The sequence below is a fragment of the Toxotes jaculatrix genome, chromosome 19 (assembly GCF_017976425.1).
Source record: "Toxotes jaculatrix isolate fToxJac2 chromosome 19, fToxJac2.pri, whole genome shotgun sequence".
NCBI classification, from domain to species: Eukaryota; Metazoa; Chordata; class Actinopteri; family Toxotidae; genus Toxotes; species Toxotes jaculatrix.
Window position 1 is genome coordinate 20,329,195 of NC_054412.1, and position 16,096 is coordinate 20,345,290.

Sequence of the window (16,096 nt, forward strand, 5' to 3'; positions counted from 1 at the left end):
GTCACTTTGCTGCTTGCACTTTAGGGGAATTCAGCTCCCTGGGCTTCAAACCCAGAGTCAGGGGGTCACAGTCTGTGTGAGATAGCAGTTTGTGTGTGAGTGACTCTGTGTGTGTGTGTGTGTGTATGTGTGAGTCACTGCATTATGCCGACACACGAGACGCCATATGTTTCCACCCAGTTCACTGGAGAACAAATGCGGCGTCCTTTTTCACAAGAGTTCCCACAAGCGTCTGTTTTCTCGTTCAGCCCATGTGTGGGTTAATGCAGCGAGAGGCAGCGCAGTGGCAGAAGAAGTCGGTCCACATCAATTACGCTTTAGAAGAAGAGTGAAATGGGGGGGGACACCTGTTTATGGTGTCCATGCAGAATGATGGAAAAAAAAAGTGCAAAGGGAAACTGGAAGGTTGATCCTGGAGGACGTGATGGTTTCATGGCGGGAAAAAAAAAGGCCTTTGAAGCAGCATTTTTGATCAAGTAACATCAAAAACTGTCACTTGAAACCCGTACCAAAGGAATTCCATGACGCCCCGAGGACTCGCATTGTGTGGCCTCCGCAACCAACCCACAGATGAAAGAATTTATTATCAAAGCACAATATATTTTTATGCTACAGCCATCTTTATCAGTTTCAAAATACAAATTCCACAGTTGTAGGACATCTTCAGTTGTTTTATACTTACAATAAACTTGTTCTTTCACTTTAAATTTCCATCATAAATTCTTATTAAAATGACTAAATGCATTTTAAATGAAAACATAAAACAAATGGTAAAAGTCAAAGTTCCTTGTGATCATGGAAACCTTGGAAAATAGTATGATAAGAAAACTCAACAGCTAACCAGCTTTTTTTCTGAAGAGTTCAACTGCATCTTGTGCAGACAATGTTTGTGCTGCATGCTCCAGTATGAGATGTGTTGTTTCCCTTTTGGGTGGAGAAGTGTTCATATCCGACCCCAGAATTTTTATTGTCTAAATATAGTGCCTGTAGAAGGTGTGAGTGAGTGATAAAATGAAGCTGTTCTCTGCCCAGCCCTGCTGTGTGATCGACATTGGTTGAGACGTGCACCGCAATGGCTGGTCTGCGATGCTGTGAACCAAACAGACCTCAAAAGGGGAAAGAGAACTAAAATAAATGTGTCAAGATCTCAAAGGACAGAATACTTGTTTGGAAACAGGAAACAGTCTGTCTTGTCGGTTCCTGCAGTGAGAGAATTAAAACCAGAATCTGGTGGTGTGCATCCATGAACACTGTAAAAAAAAAAAAGTGTGCTTGAGCAATGCACTGAATGCCCAGCTTTGGGGATGTTGTTCTGTAGCTGACCTCTGACCTCCAACCTCTCTGAGATTAAAGATGAGATCAGTGTATTATTTACATTATTGTCACTGTCTCCTTTTATCTGAGTGAGACCAAAACTGACATCCTTCTGCTTTTTTCTTCAGCTATTCCCTCTTTCTCTTGCATAGTTTTCAATCAGTAACCTTATAAATGAATATAATTTTTTTCCTTGCCTCAGTCTTTTGCAGCAGCAGCAGCAGAATGCAGCTCAGCCCATCAGCAATCACAACTTTCTCCCCCCCTCCCTCAGTATAACTTTGGGAAACTGAAAAAAAAAAAAAAAGAAAAACAACTCTTACTCTCGCGATGTTAACGCGCTTATGCGGCCGCCATATTCTGTGACAGTATTTTGATTCGTATCTGCTGGAAGTGAGGAAAAAGAGAAAAGTGAAGGGCTGTCGAGGGGAGGGGGGGGCCGAAGAAGAGGAGCTGTCAAAAAGGTATTCCCGAGTCTCTGTCAAACGGCGGAGGGCTGAGGCTCGGTATCCCTCCCCTTACGCTATTTCGAGGACACACAAGGCCCGGGGCCTCGGTGCAATTGGCTCTTCGTCTCCCTGGTGGTAGCTGGATCCCTCTCGGCTTCTCCTCTCTCAGCTCCGGCGGCCCTCTGGAGGTCCGACGGCGGTCTCGGGTGTTGAAGGCGGCCCGGGGAGCGGCGGCGGCGGCAGTGGAGACGAGAAAGTAAGTTACATTAAGGCAGACTATTTCGCCAGCTATAGCGACAAGCGGGAGGAAGCCGTTTTAAAAGCGTTACTGTGAAATATAAAAGCATTTGAGCCCTGTGCGATAAACGCTGTTGTGTACGGCCCCACGCTGTTTGAAAGAAGAAACTTTTCAGATGTGGAAAAAGTTTTTGTCTACAGAAAGCAGCTAGCTAAGTTAGCTAACTTGAAGTGTTTTGGAAGCTGCTCTCGTCTCGGCCGTGGTACAAATCACTGCCTTAAGTTTAAAACACATTTGTTAACCTCTCCTCCGAGTCTCCTTTAATATTAATGTCTGTAAATAGACATTTTAGGTGTTTTAATTTTAGCGAACTTTGGCTGACGCTACATGTTTTGTAGCCTGTGTAGCCTACTTTTTCCATTGAGTTCTCGCTGAAACGTCGCAAGGCTGGTCGTGGATGGAAACGTTAAATCATAAAACTGTTGCTTCACTTCACCTCATGGAGCGTGTTATTTCTAACGTGTCTCAAAAAAAAAAAAGCCGTTACACCTCAATCATTTCTTTATTCATTTGCCAACACACCGAAACTATTTTGTGGAACATGGAAACTTTCTTATAAGGAATATCCTATCTGGCTAGCCAGCTCTGTGCAGCCCTGTCCTTTTCATAGTAAGATAATGCAAATGTAACTACCAGAGTCTAAACACTGACTTGGATTTTAATGTTGCACAACTGCAGCCAAGTTGAACTTAAAGGGACACAAAATATCCAAGACTGTGTGAAGATTGTTGTTGTTTAATAACTCGGGCGATAAGGGTTTCACTTCACCTGTTTGGTAACTACATGTCTCTGACAGTGTCCCACATGGACCCATGGATTTAGATGCTCCTGATTAGTGGCAGTAGTGATTGAAACTGATAAAAAGAGATGCATCTGAGCCTTTGCCACCACAGTTATTGTTTGTATTTGTGGTTAACAGCTAAAAAGAGATGGTGGTTTTACAGTTAAGAAGAGATCCTGAGATAACTTAACCTGTCATGTGTCCTTTATTCATTTCTGTGAAGCCACCATAAGCTCCAGGGTGAGCTGTAACATTTGTCCTCTTTTGAAACTTGCTGCAGACAGGGAAGTTGTTTCAAAGTTTTCATGAATCATGACTGAGAAATTTTAAACGTCTGTGAATATGTGCACATATGATCTTCGAGATATTTTCCTGTTTTTTGTTTTGTTTTTTTCTCATACGGTCCAAATTATATTTAATCATGATGATTGCAACCAAATGTGACAGGAACATTAATGTGTGATGACAGGTCAGTTTTTTTTCTTTTCTTTTTTTCTTTTTTTTAATACAGTGTGTGGTTATAAAGGCTCTTTCAGTTCATGGTAGTGTTTGACCATTTGTGGTGGTCTGCTTGTAGCTTGTGGGTGTGTTGAGAGTGTGTCTCTTCATTTTGTATCACTCAGGCTAGTCTTCAAATTAACACCAGTTGGATAATGCAAAATGTTGATTGTGACAGGAGAGTCTGTCAGCTCTACCAGTAGATCATTGACCTGTGTCCAGTTAGTGTTTTGTTTTTTTAATTTAAATTCTAACACGCTAAAAAATAGGATTGCCTTTTGAGACTGTAGGTAGAAATCACACATTCATTGCACAACCTTCCCGACTGTGGTTTTTCATAATCTGGGCTTCTTGTTTTACTCTCTACCCTCAGAATTGCTCTCTGTCAGCCTCCAAACACCTCCAATCTAAACCGTGTTGTCACAGTTAGACTGTAAGAGTGTATATCATTCATTAGCAGCTTGTGCCTGTCTTGACTTGCAGTCAACATTACACTTCCTGACCAATAAGCTGCCATGGCCAACTGTTTATAGGTGCAGACCCCTAACTGAAACCATGTGTGCCTGTAGCTGGGCAAATATGTTGCTAGGAGGCCTTGCTGATTTGCCACTCTTTGGAGACTCAGCAACGAATGCGCGGAGCCCGTATGATGAGTACTAAATCAGGATTTTGGCGAGGATCATGTGCTTGTACAGAATGGCTGGCTGCTAATTGCTTTGTTTGGATATCATTAGGCATATGCTAACAGGCTAAATCAACAGGACTAATGCACAGATTACAGATCTGACTCTACAGAGTGTGTTACCTAAGTTGCCTTGATGTTTGTTGATAGAGGTGAAGAATCGGGCTCACTTGCTGTGCTTGCTTTCTGACAATAAACAAGTCGCACTAACACTTGTGTTTGAGGACTTTTACAACAAGCTGAGTTTGTGGCATGTTGTCGCGAGGTCTGTGCCAACACTTCAATCTTCTTTCCTGAAAAACCTGTTTCCTGATTTATCATTTGCAGTTTGCACAACTTTATCACCACAGAGCAAAAGGGTGGGGGGGTGTGTGTGTGTGTGTAGTTTGTTCCCTATTCACAAGGGGAAGGATAATTACTGCACATGAGTGTGTTTGGATGGAGCACAAATGCTTGTTGTTTGGATCAACGGTGCAGAGCCAGTTTAACCCAGGAAATGATATTGGCTTACCTTTCTCCTTTTCTGTGTGTCAGAACAGATTCTCTTTAAGAGGCTGCAAGCTCTGAACTTGTGTAGCTTTAACTTGATACATGTTCTCTCAGGCAGCCCTGTGCTCAGTGACCTGTCCCCATAGGTTATTATTCAGTGGTTGTTTTCTTCAAAGTAAAAGTGTCAGGTTAAGACCTACAATGCCAAATGGGGAATCAAGTAGGTGGAAAAGGGAAGGATCCATCACATTATTGCCCATAGCAGCAGACTCAGGAAGAGGGCTTGGTGTTTTTTAACCCTCCCCCACTACAGTGTGTGGTTGTCAGGAAGAGAGGCTCTCATTGGAGCCCCCTCCCCCTGTTGAGCTCTCCTGACTTCGCAGCTTTAAATGGAGTCCTCCATTACACATGCTGCTCACGGTCCTCTCCAGTTCAAGGGTTAAATTGCATGCATCGAGGCTGACGCTTAATAGTCCACTACACTTCTAGCGGCTGCCTGCTCAGCGCTTGTTCACTTTGCAGTGTACATTTCACAGGTTTTGCTACTTTTGCAGCGGCTTTACAATATATCCACAGCCATGATAGCACTTGCACAAGATCATTTGCGGTTTGCAAGATCTGCAATACTTTGTTGTTGTTGTACACGATCATGTCTTAGTTTGACACGGCAAATATTTATTTATTTTGACCACTTGGAGACAGGCGAACCCCTTCACGAGCTGACAGTCCTGCAGCTCGGACAAACTTTATAAGTCAACTCCAGCGAACGATATCTGGGTCTTCAGTTGCTATATGCTTGACTTTGCCGAACAGCTGATGACTAACTTAGTCTGTCTGTGATAGCTGGTGCTGGACAAGTATCCTACATTTGGTTTATCATAGTTTGGTTGAGGAGGGTGTGGAAACTGGACCACACAGCAGATTTGTGGTTTGTGAACCTGAAACATTGGGCTGAATGAAGCCCTTTTAGATATTATTCTGAAATGAATACTGGTGAGACTTTTTCAACACCTGCCCAGTAGGGCTGGATATCTGCACTCATCACCCAGTTCGATTTGACTTTGATTCAGTTCTTGACAAATCAGTTATATCGGATGTTAAGTGTTAAAAGGCTTCTCAGAATTTATCCTGGGAACTGAAAATTTAGACAAAATTGTAAACACATTTCCTAGTAATAAAACTGTGGAGCGAGGATTTATTTTCCTTGGCAAATTCAAAATGATTAAAACATGACACGTCTAAATATTTTTTTAGGCCTACATGTACAAAACAGTTAAGGAAGAATAAAAACAAACAAAAAAAACAAACAAAAACCCACACCACTTACAAGGCGTCATCATTATTGATGTTGTAAAAAATAAATGCCGTCCCATACAGCCACACATGAAATGCATACATCAAGTTTAATGATCACTATGAGCACAAACAGGACAGAAACCGATTCACTAATTCATCTGCACTGTTTGTGTTGACAGCACATCAGCCTGGTATCTGCAGACCGCTGTTAGCTGGTATTAGGGTACCCGCCAGGGACAAACGGAATAAAGTGGAATCGGCACACTGTTGTTGACTTCCACAGTGTCACATCTCGCAGCCAGAGACAATATTGCTTCAACTGTCATGAGCGGGGAGCATCAGCTTAGTGTGCGGTCGGAACCCTCTTGTACGTGCGATCTCTTGATTTGCTATGAGATAGCCAGCTTACCACACTGAGGCACGACAGTGACGGCTGCAGCCATTCTGCGTAAACGCGACGTTTAGCCTTAAAATGACTTGTTGTCATAACTAAACCGTTTGCAGCAAGTAAACACTGCACACCCATATCGTTTGGTGCAGATGTACACGTTTACTGAGAAAGAGTGAGGAATCAATATTGAATCATTTGAGCAAAAACCTCGATTAATCGGAAAACACATTTTTATTTGTTTTATTTATTTCGAGTTAATTAGATTAATCTGGCAACGAGAGAGTAGCCCTGAATAAGAGTAACAAAGGATTCAGTGCTCAGTGTCATTGCCACACAGTTCTGACACTCTGCTGGGGGCACAAGATGGTATGGAGGTTTTATACCCATCCCCAAGTGAGACAGTGGTTTAAGCAGACATGATGACAAGCCACTGCATTGCCTGCATCGGTGTTGCAGCAATGCGCAGATTAGCTGGTGCAGATAAAGAAGATCCATGAAGGTGATGCCTGATTACGTCACGATAACGTCACAGAAAATCATACCATGATCTTTTTAACCCACAGTCACGATTCTCAGTCTGAATCGCGATCTTTCTTCCCAGTTCTGAAACATACTGTTAAGAATATCCAGACTTGAAGCAGCCTATGTTAGAGCATTCAGGAGTCGAGCTCTGTTTAACAGCACTGCAGGAGATAGGATAGAAACATCACCGACACACCCACTTTCTCACTGTGAACTCTCTGGACAGTAAACTGGCTCTAATCAGTCGGACACATACATGGAGTTTGCAGTAGGAACCTGGCAGCACGACGTCCGGTTCAGCTGATTCGGAGATTTGTGTTCACACACAGCTCCCCCGGGTACGGTCTGAAATAGTTGCAGAGTTGCGGTGCACGTGTGAAAGCAGCTATAGAGCACAATTAAAGGTGTTCCTCTCCTGCTTAAGCACACAGCTGTGCAAATAACAATAAAAATGTAAACAAAAATAGTCCTGTTTAAAAATATACAGCTGCACAATATATCAATATGTGAATGATAAAATAGATATAACTTATATTGAATAAAAACAGACCTGTCTCTGAGAATTCTCCTTCATTTCTTTTCAACAACAGCAACAGATGGATTTTCTTCTTACAAACCAGGTCTTCTTCTGCATCGCCGCTGTGTCTCCCCCTCCATGTTGCAGGAGAAGTTGTGAGAGATTTGGGCTGGGTTTGTACAGATGTAGAGGGGTGGGGTTGCACATCTTTAGGGAAGGAACTTGACATGTAACGCAACTTCAGAGTATCTTGAAATAAACAGTACTGTCTCATCCTATATCTCATCTGAAAATATATCAGCATACCTTAAAAAAGTTGATTTACCTCCCAGTCCCAACTCTCGGCTTCTTCTTTCGGATGCCTTCGTTTAAGGTGGTTGAATTCATTTGTCGTCTTACCTCCGGAAGTGCCAGCCTTTGCCCTACAAAGGTTACAGATAACTGTGCTTTGAGAAATTTCCTACTGTGCATAGCTGAACCTCTGCCACACTACTGATGCTCATCCACCTTTTTTCCTGTCCCAGCTCCTCTTCTGTGGTGCTACTAGGTCACGTTGACTTGATTTTCATGTCATACATGAAAGTGACCCTGTGATAAAGACGCGTGATATAATCAGCACAACCTCACAAAGATTGTGAACATTGTCAGAATCAATCATGAAATAATATTGTCGGATCGCCCGGCCATATTTCGTTGCCTACAATTCTCAGATCTGTAGTAGTACATTGACCTTAAATGTTTGACAGCAAACGTGTTTCAATTCAGACTGTAAACTTGCTGTAAAACCTCAGAGCGAACTTTCCCACACTCCACAGTTCAGGTGAGAGTTCCTTTAGGCGGCTTTGCTGTTGTCATTTGGTTATTGCAGTGCAGTGCACGTGAGATGCAGTTCCACTTTGCTGGCCCCTCTGCAGTCATGCCTTTCAATGCACCGTGCACTCTGAAGTCAAAGTTACTGTTGTCGCTGCCCTTGTCATTGTTTCTCTTTTTACATGCATCAGCAAACAGGAGAAGAGTGAACCACATCCTATACAAGACTGTGTGTGTTGAGCGCTCCCCCCATCTCTGTGCCCTTGACCTGCGCTCTGGGTTTCATCTCTGATGCTTTCCTTTTCTTCAAAAGTCGCTGCCCCAGCTTCCCTAAATGGACACATCCTCTGTCACAAGTTGAACAGACCATGAGTGCTACTTGGGTGGGTTTAATTCCTCAAAAATGTTTTATTAAAACCAAAGGTTTGCACACTTCTGGAATGGATGAATGAAAAAATGGAGACAAAGTATGGTTTGCAACTTAACTGTCAGCACTGTTTTGGTTCATATTTGCACAGGCACGCACACGTACACTTGGGAGCGGCCCGGTAAAACCGCCATCCATCCAAGGAGCAGTGTGAATGGAGCAGCACAGGGTTTAAATGCCCTGTTTATCCGAGGGTTGGAGAACTTACCTAGCAGCCTTCTGGTCCTGGCTCTTGAACACAAAGACTATCAATGCTCCATACCTGAATTAAAATTCAAATTTTGCACATGCGTGTCAGTATTTCCTACTAATTACTTAGACTGTGCTGCTACAGTTTCATAACGAACACCAGGAGACACGTCGGTGGACCGCCAAAAAAAAAATCTTTTTGCTGTCCCTGTCCCCTCTCTTTACTGGCCCTCTCTGCGTGCCTGTCTTTCCGGGCTGTCTTTCAATGTGAGCATGCTGCATGTGTGTTCTGGGACTGTTCTCACTGACCACTCACAATATGTAGTCAACACAACGTGAAGCAATGGAGCTGTCTATATTGTTAAGTTATAAATTTACACAAAGTACTCAGCAGTTATTTACAGTGGAGCACCTCTGGTGTGGTGTTATTTAATCTAATAATAACTGATGAACACAAGGAAAAAAAAAAAGACCCACCAATTCTGAAACCTTCCCATGTCAATGGTGTGTAGGAATGAGTAATTACAGACTGAAATTGCTAATGTCGTTAATCGTTAGCTTTAGCTCGGAGAAACGGGTACATTAACCCCAATATGACTGAAGTTTACTGGCTGGGGAATTGTTCAGCTAAATAAATTAACTCAAAATAGACATCCTGCGTAAATGGGCGCTTGTAAATCAGACTCAAACGCGGTGGAATAATTAAAGAGGAGCTTTTCATGCTAATGAAGTGTTTTTCAAGTTTCCTTTACAGAAACTCAGCTATGAAATAGGATAGTAGCGCAACCATCAATTAAAGGAATATAGTGGAGCTCCTCCGCCGACTCCCTTTGGATGTACCATTTAAACTAATTGGAACCAGAGCTTCTGGTGTGTTAAACAGGCATGTTTGGAAAGACAGCAGTGCAGTTCTTGAGACACTTCGACATTGTCAGTGGGATCAGTGTTGTTGCTTGAAGTGTTCATTTCCACCCTTGTTTGGCTTTGTTTTTTTTTTATGATTTACTGGTCAATAGAGGCTTCAGAGCAGTTAGATTAGGTTTCTCTTTATTCTGAATGAGATGCTGTTGTGCTGCCACAACAACATCGTATTTGCATACAATTAGTCGAGCCCTCAGAGGACTTGTTTACTTCCTGTTGTCACACTTAGGCTTTCAGCGTGATTGACTTTCACATAAAACCAGGTGCGAGAAGCAACAGGTTTCAGGACTCAATTTGGCAAAACAGGGTTGGTTAGGAAATGTTAGGGTATTATTTTTGATACTTGTAATGTTGAGCAAGAATCAGATGTAATTCAATCTGCATTTATATATATGTATGTGAGTGTGTCTGTGTGTGTGTGTGTGTGTTGGCAGTCCTTTTGTAAAATAGTCACTTTTCCAAATAGTGCGTATCTTATTTACAAATGATTATTAAACGTTAATGTTAGCTCTGTTGTGGTTTATCAGTAAAAGGTCAGGCTGCCAGCTGTGTCACATTCTTCCACACCAGTTAATAGCTGTTTTGAATTTTCAAGCAGAAAACATTTCTCAGATTTCAAATTGGCTCTCTGCGTCTTCTCCGAGACCCACTTGCAGTTGCAAACCACTGCTTTCCAACACTGACAAACAGGCGTTCGTGTATTAACTCTAATTACAAGTATCCCTTCAATTGCTCATTGGCTTTCTCTTACATCCACAAATCCACTGACCTTTCTAGTGTTACACTGCACTTCCACACGAGTGCTGCTGTTCCACCATGGGCTGCCTTTTTCTTTTTTCTCTCTCTTTTTTTTTTGCATATAACCCCTGGGTGACAGCATACAGGAAGATGGTTCAGCGGTTATCTTTGGTCTCTTTGCTCCTCAGAGTCAGCCAGACCATCGCCTCTGCAGCAGGATATGTGTGTGAGACACAAACACTTCCTCTCATCGTGCGTTGCTCTGATAAACACCTCAGTTTGCATTTTCACTTTTGGGCTCTGCTGCTTGCTTTTACATTTTTGGGGATGCAGAGGCTGTTTTCGTGGAGTTATAATGAAATAGTTTGTGTGTAGGAAGTGTTTTTCACTCCATAGTTCATAGTTCTTTACAATGCATGAACATATGGAGTCTCTCTGAGTCTTTCTGAGGCATGTGACTGGATGTGTAGTTTTGAAAGATGGACAGTCTGATAAAATGTGTCCGGGCATCTACAAACTCACTGATGTACCTGTAATTGCAAGAATGTCGTCCTGGTTTTTGTGTGGTCTGCTGTTGCCCCTTAGTCTGTTTCCCCTTAATCTTACAGTCTCTTTCTGTCTTTTCTCAGTTGTGACATAAATACGCTATATTGAAAATGACTACTATTTTTTGCTAGCAATGCAAAAATATTAGATGCTGCTGAAATAAATGCTGTTATTTTAGGGGTAGTCCAAGGGCAGAATAATCGGCCACCGAAAATTTTCGGCCGAAAATGTCCCAAAAGCGCCAAAACAACATGGCCGAAACAGGATGTTGTGATGACACAAGCGAAAACCGCGGCCGGTACGAGCTTGTCTGGAAAGGCCAACATGTCTGCGGTGTGGACGTATTTTAGTAAATCTGAGAAAGACACACGGGACAGTGATTTGCAAAATATGTAATGTCGAAATTTCAAGAGGGGGTTGCATCTGCAAAGAATTTCTCCACCTCGGGTTTAATTTATCACCTGAAATCCAAACATGTCGATCGCTGTGCTGAATATGAGAGGAATGCTGCGCAGAAAAGGAGAATCCCTCCGAGCACGCCCACTCCGTCTGTGGCGGACGTTTTTGAAAATGGAAGGATGTTTAAAACTTAAAGCGCTGCAATTCCTGGTGCATTTGTTGTTGTTAAAGGCCTACAGTTAACATATGGGCTATGGCAATCTTTGTTTTGATACATTATTATGTTGTAGTCCTACAGCGAAAATTTTAAAATGCACTTGACTCATATGCACTTTGTGCTTTTATGAGAGAACTTATTGAATTTTACAATCTTGTTTAAATTGATTCATTCTTTGAAACATTCATATTCATTTATGTAATCGCAATGCCTTGCAATTTTCGTGAGGTTAGTACACAGTCATAGCCATAAATGCAACGGTACTAATAATTGGCAAAATAATTATTTCTTTTGGTGTTTCGGTTTTCAGTTTTTGGCCTTGGTTTCCTCATTTTCAGTTTTCGGTTTCGGCCAAGAATTTTCATTTCGGTGCATCCCTAGTCAAAACTTTCTCCATGGGTATAGAAAACTAACATTCATGGCACTGTTTTTGAATAAATGTTTTTTTTTTTTTTTTTGCGAAGCAGTTGCAACTTTCTGCAGCCTTCTGCTCAATCAAACTCCAGCAGTGCTCCAGACTACGTTTTTTTTTTTTGTTGTTTTTTTTTTAAGTCATTGTCCTGGAACTGTCCCAAAAAAAACAAATGCAATCGTCCAGAAGTGAATGTAAACATCCCAAAATCAAATGTTGCCTCTTCACCATTTTTCTTTATCTATAGTTGTCAGTGTCCAAATAAGAACACCATTAAAATATCGAGGAATTTAATAATTACATTTATTTAATTTATTTATTCAGCCCTGTGAGCTGAGCTGGATAACTCCTGCATGCTTTGCAGTAAATTAGTTTTACAGTTTCCTCATATTCAGTGAATGAGTAGCACTTTTTGCCTTCAGGAAGAAATTTTCTTTGGTGTTTTCCTTCACAACCAGAGCTTCCTTGTGTTCTGTCGAGAAGCTGATAGTAAATTGACTTGTTGATGTATGAGTAATTATAGATGCTGCCTTCAATAATTGTAAATATTTCCGTGGTGAACTGTGCCTTCGCAGCTCTTACGCTTTCGTATTTATGTGCTTTTCGGAGCACGCCATGTGAAATGACTTTCCTCTGACTGCTGAACAGTTCTGATCCCGGCTGTGCTCCTGTGACCTGCAGTCCAGAGTCCTGACGCTTCGCTTCCCACTGCGGCAGAGCTGAGCAGATCACTTGTTAATTCAAAGTTCATTAATACTAAACTTGTAGTGAGTCCAAATTGCACCACATTATGAACAAAGTGCACTTCTGTTAGGTCTCCAGTAGTAAGGACTCAACTGCCCTGCAATCACTACTGTCCATGTACAAGCAATGTTTAGTGTTCAAGGCTGAGATGATAGTCATAGTGACTATTCAGTGCTCGGCTCAGTTTGTCCTTTGCTAAGTGAGGAGCTATATAAAATCCCTTTTATCCTGGGGAATTAATCTTGTTTTGTTTTGGTGTCTTCAGCAGTCAGATCACTGTAGGTGAGGATTTGCAATGATTCTCAAATACATTCATTATTGCACTGTGACTAAGGAGCAGATAGTGAGTTGATCTCCCGGCTGCTTGTTTTCTGTTGGATGGATAATGCAGGCCACTGTCTTATCAGTCCTGCGCGCTTATCCTGTGGGCAGGTTCTGGCCCCACATCCCCTCCAACTCCCGACTTTTCCTCGCAGACGCAGCACAGAGAGCTTGTCTTACTCTGTGCTGTTTGTAAATGCCATACAGAGACTGCTCTGTCCTTCATCATCTCTCCCACCGTCTATTGACGGTCTTTCATCTCACTCAGGTTTTTTTTGGTACTCACTAACGACGGGAAAGAGCTTTGATCTAGTGTCCTATCAGTAACAGCGTGGGCCTTGGGCTCTCATACTCCCTTGCTCCCTTGCAGCCTCGCTCTGAAAACATTATTGTCAGGGTGTGGTGGACAACGGAGTCCACCCAGCTGAAAAGTCTTTGTTTGTTGTGGTTCAGTGTAGCTTTGCCAAGGGCAACTGCCTGTGTGGGTCTCAATGAAATTCTTGCTCTAGTAGTGGTCTATTAAATTAGGCCCTACATTTGCTGATGTTTTGCGACTTTTTTTTTTTTTTTTGCATCTCAGATACAACTACCTGAGCTCCACGGGAAGAAAACAAGCCGCACTTCCCATAACGCTTTGAGGGGAATCTTTTTTTTTTTTTTTTTTCCTTTCCACTGCAGATTGCACAACAGCACTGCAAACATACACACTAGTAAAGCTTGCAGAGCCCTGACTCTCGCATCTGCAATGTGCAAAGGCATCCGATTTTTTTTTTTTTTTTTTTTTTGTGAATGCAGAGATAGGTTTCTACCAGAGATCCAGTACAAAAAGAGGAGCATGCTGGGTGAAAGCTGCCCAAAGTTTTTCTCTGTTTGACATGTTTCTGATAGTTTCCCTGTCCTCAGTCAAGGATCAATGCAAAATTCCTCTTCAGTGTAAAGCAATGAAGTGGAGAGCTCAGCAGAGGCATGTCCCTGGTTAGTATTCCCTACCCCACTTTTCCTCACTCTCTTCCATGGTGCCCTTTGGCCTCCAAAACCCACTGGTCTGCCTCCGCTCCTGGTTAGAGATGTCATAACAGAGCTGTTCTGCTGTGGTATTCCTTAGAGGAATGTGCTGCTGTATGTGTGTGGTTTGGCTGCTTTTCGAGCAAACGGATCAGGCCAGGCCGGCGCTGGCACCCTCCGAGGCACACCTGCTGGTGCCATTCTAGGCAGAACCAGCGCAGCGCTGCGTTGTGCCTCCTGTCCTCTGCAGGCACCAGCAGAGCCGACTGTGGCCTGCACACATTTCACATGGGCCAACTGTGGGTGAATGGGAGATCACCGGTGATTGAATTTATCCTTGTTGATCATTTCCAGTGATTCAATCTGGGCAGGTGCTGAGAAATTTGGAATGTAAAAATAAAAATGAACAGCCATTTGTAATTTCCTCTGTCATTTGCATTTAACAATGGACAACAGCCTTTTCCAGATATCCATCCATCCGTTTTCTGCCGCTTATCTGGAGTCGGGTCACTGTGGCATCGGGTTAAGCAAAGTAGTCCAGGCCTCGCTCTCCCCACTATCTTTTCCAGCTCCTCCAGGGACATCCCAAGGCATTCGCAGGTCAGATGAGCTATACAGTCTCTATCTCTATCTGTATTTTGAGTCTACCCCACAGCCTCCCTGGAAAATAATTAAATCCTTGTTTAAAGCAAAAGAAAAAGTGATATTAGTACACTTTTTGGGATTTTGAGAAACCCTGCAAAATCAGCTTCCAGTGGTGATTAAATTATCTATATTAGCTCACGAGTGTCTGTTCTTCAGACAATGACAACATAAATTTGATGAAACAAGACTCTAAAAGACAATTTTGAGGCTGGTAAGATTGCCCAGCTTTGGGTTCATTAAAGCAGCAGGTCACAATATTAGGAATATGCGTGTTTGCCAGCTTTCCTAATGTCCTCTCACTATATTCAATGCAGAGACATGTCACACAGGACAGGACTTTGGAAACGCTGCAGTCACAACACCCAGCAGTTATTGGCCAAGAGGTCACTCGACCAACACCAGCTGCTGCTAAAATCACAGTACCTCATTTTTTTCTCTTATCAATCCACTTGCAACTTTTCCTTATTTAATAAACAGGAAAAACTAAAACTTCACATTGACATAACTATTCACACCCTTTGCTATGACACTTAAAATTTAGCTGCCTTTTCTCCTGATCATCTCTGAGACGTTTCTGCAGCTTGACTTGAGTCCACCTGTGGTAAATTCATAATGATTTGATAAACATCATTTGGAAAGGCACACACTTGAAGAAAGTGAATGAGCCTAAATACTTTCTGAATACACTGTAGGGACTGATGTTTATCATTGTACAGCATGCCCCGGATGTGTAATTGACATCAGTATCTGTGCGAGGTGAGACAATTATTGTTTCCCAAAATGTACAGACTGTCCTTTTTAATTATTTTCAGTAGGATTTCTTCAGTAATCATTTTCATTTTCTCTTCTTCCTCTCTCTCCTCCACCTCCACTTCCTGAATCTGTAGTTTCAAATTAAAAGCGCCCTGCAGAGTCGTGAGATTGCGACTTCATGACATTGCAGAGTGTGCAGTAATTTTGTTCTGTCATATGATTAAAACATTGCACAGGGGATGCAGAGGGACATCATTTCTGATCCACTTCATGCAGGCCATATAAATTGATCACCAATAGCAGAAGGCTTAGGCTACTTAGTGTTGAGTAGCTGTGAATGGTACTGGAAGGAGTTATATTGCAAGTCAGTTACCCTGATGTAGGTGAAAAGGGCCTGCTCAGTGAGGACGACAAGTATGACTTGAATGTTTTGAGAGGACTGGAATAAGACCGAATGGCATCTCCGCAGCAAGCGGAGTCACGTGACTTGGCTGCTATTTGTCTTTTGGTTGGCCTCAAGGTGGGGAATGATACTCCTAACAGCTGCGGGAAGCATTTCCGGTGGAGGGTTTTCTCCTCAGCAGAGCACACGGACGTCCAGCAATACACTGAGGCAGGGACGGATCGATCACCACTTCCCCACCACCGATACATATTATGTGCACAAGACTTTCAAGTGTGGAGGTTTTCGGGGGGCCTCTGTTGGCAGAAATGGAAGATAATATTCAGAAT

The 16,096-nt window shown here is 42.5% G+C and overlaps 1 protein-coding gene across 3 annotated transcripts in view; it reads left to right on the forward strand.

Moving 5' to 3' along the window:
• The first annotated feature begins 1,655 nt into the window (after positions 1-1,655).
• tab2 (TGF-beta activated kinase 1 (MAP3K7) binding protein 2) overlaps positions 1,656-16,096 on the forward strand; it is a 36,788-nt gene continuing 22,347 nt past the window's right edge. For all 3 annotated transcript variants that reach the window (XM_041064339.1, XM_041064341.1, XM_041064340.1), the window contains exon 1: positions 1,656-2,019. The gene's annotated coding sequence lies outside the window, so the exon portion shown is untranslated. The remainder of the gene's footprint in view (positions 2,020-16,096) is intronic.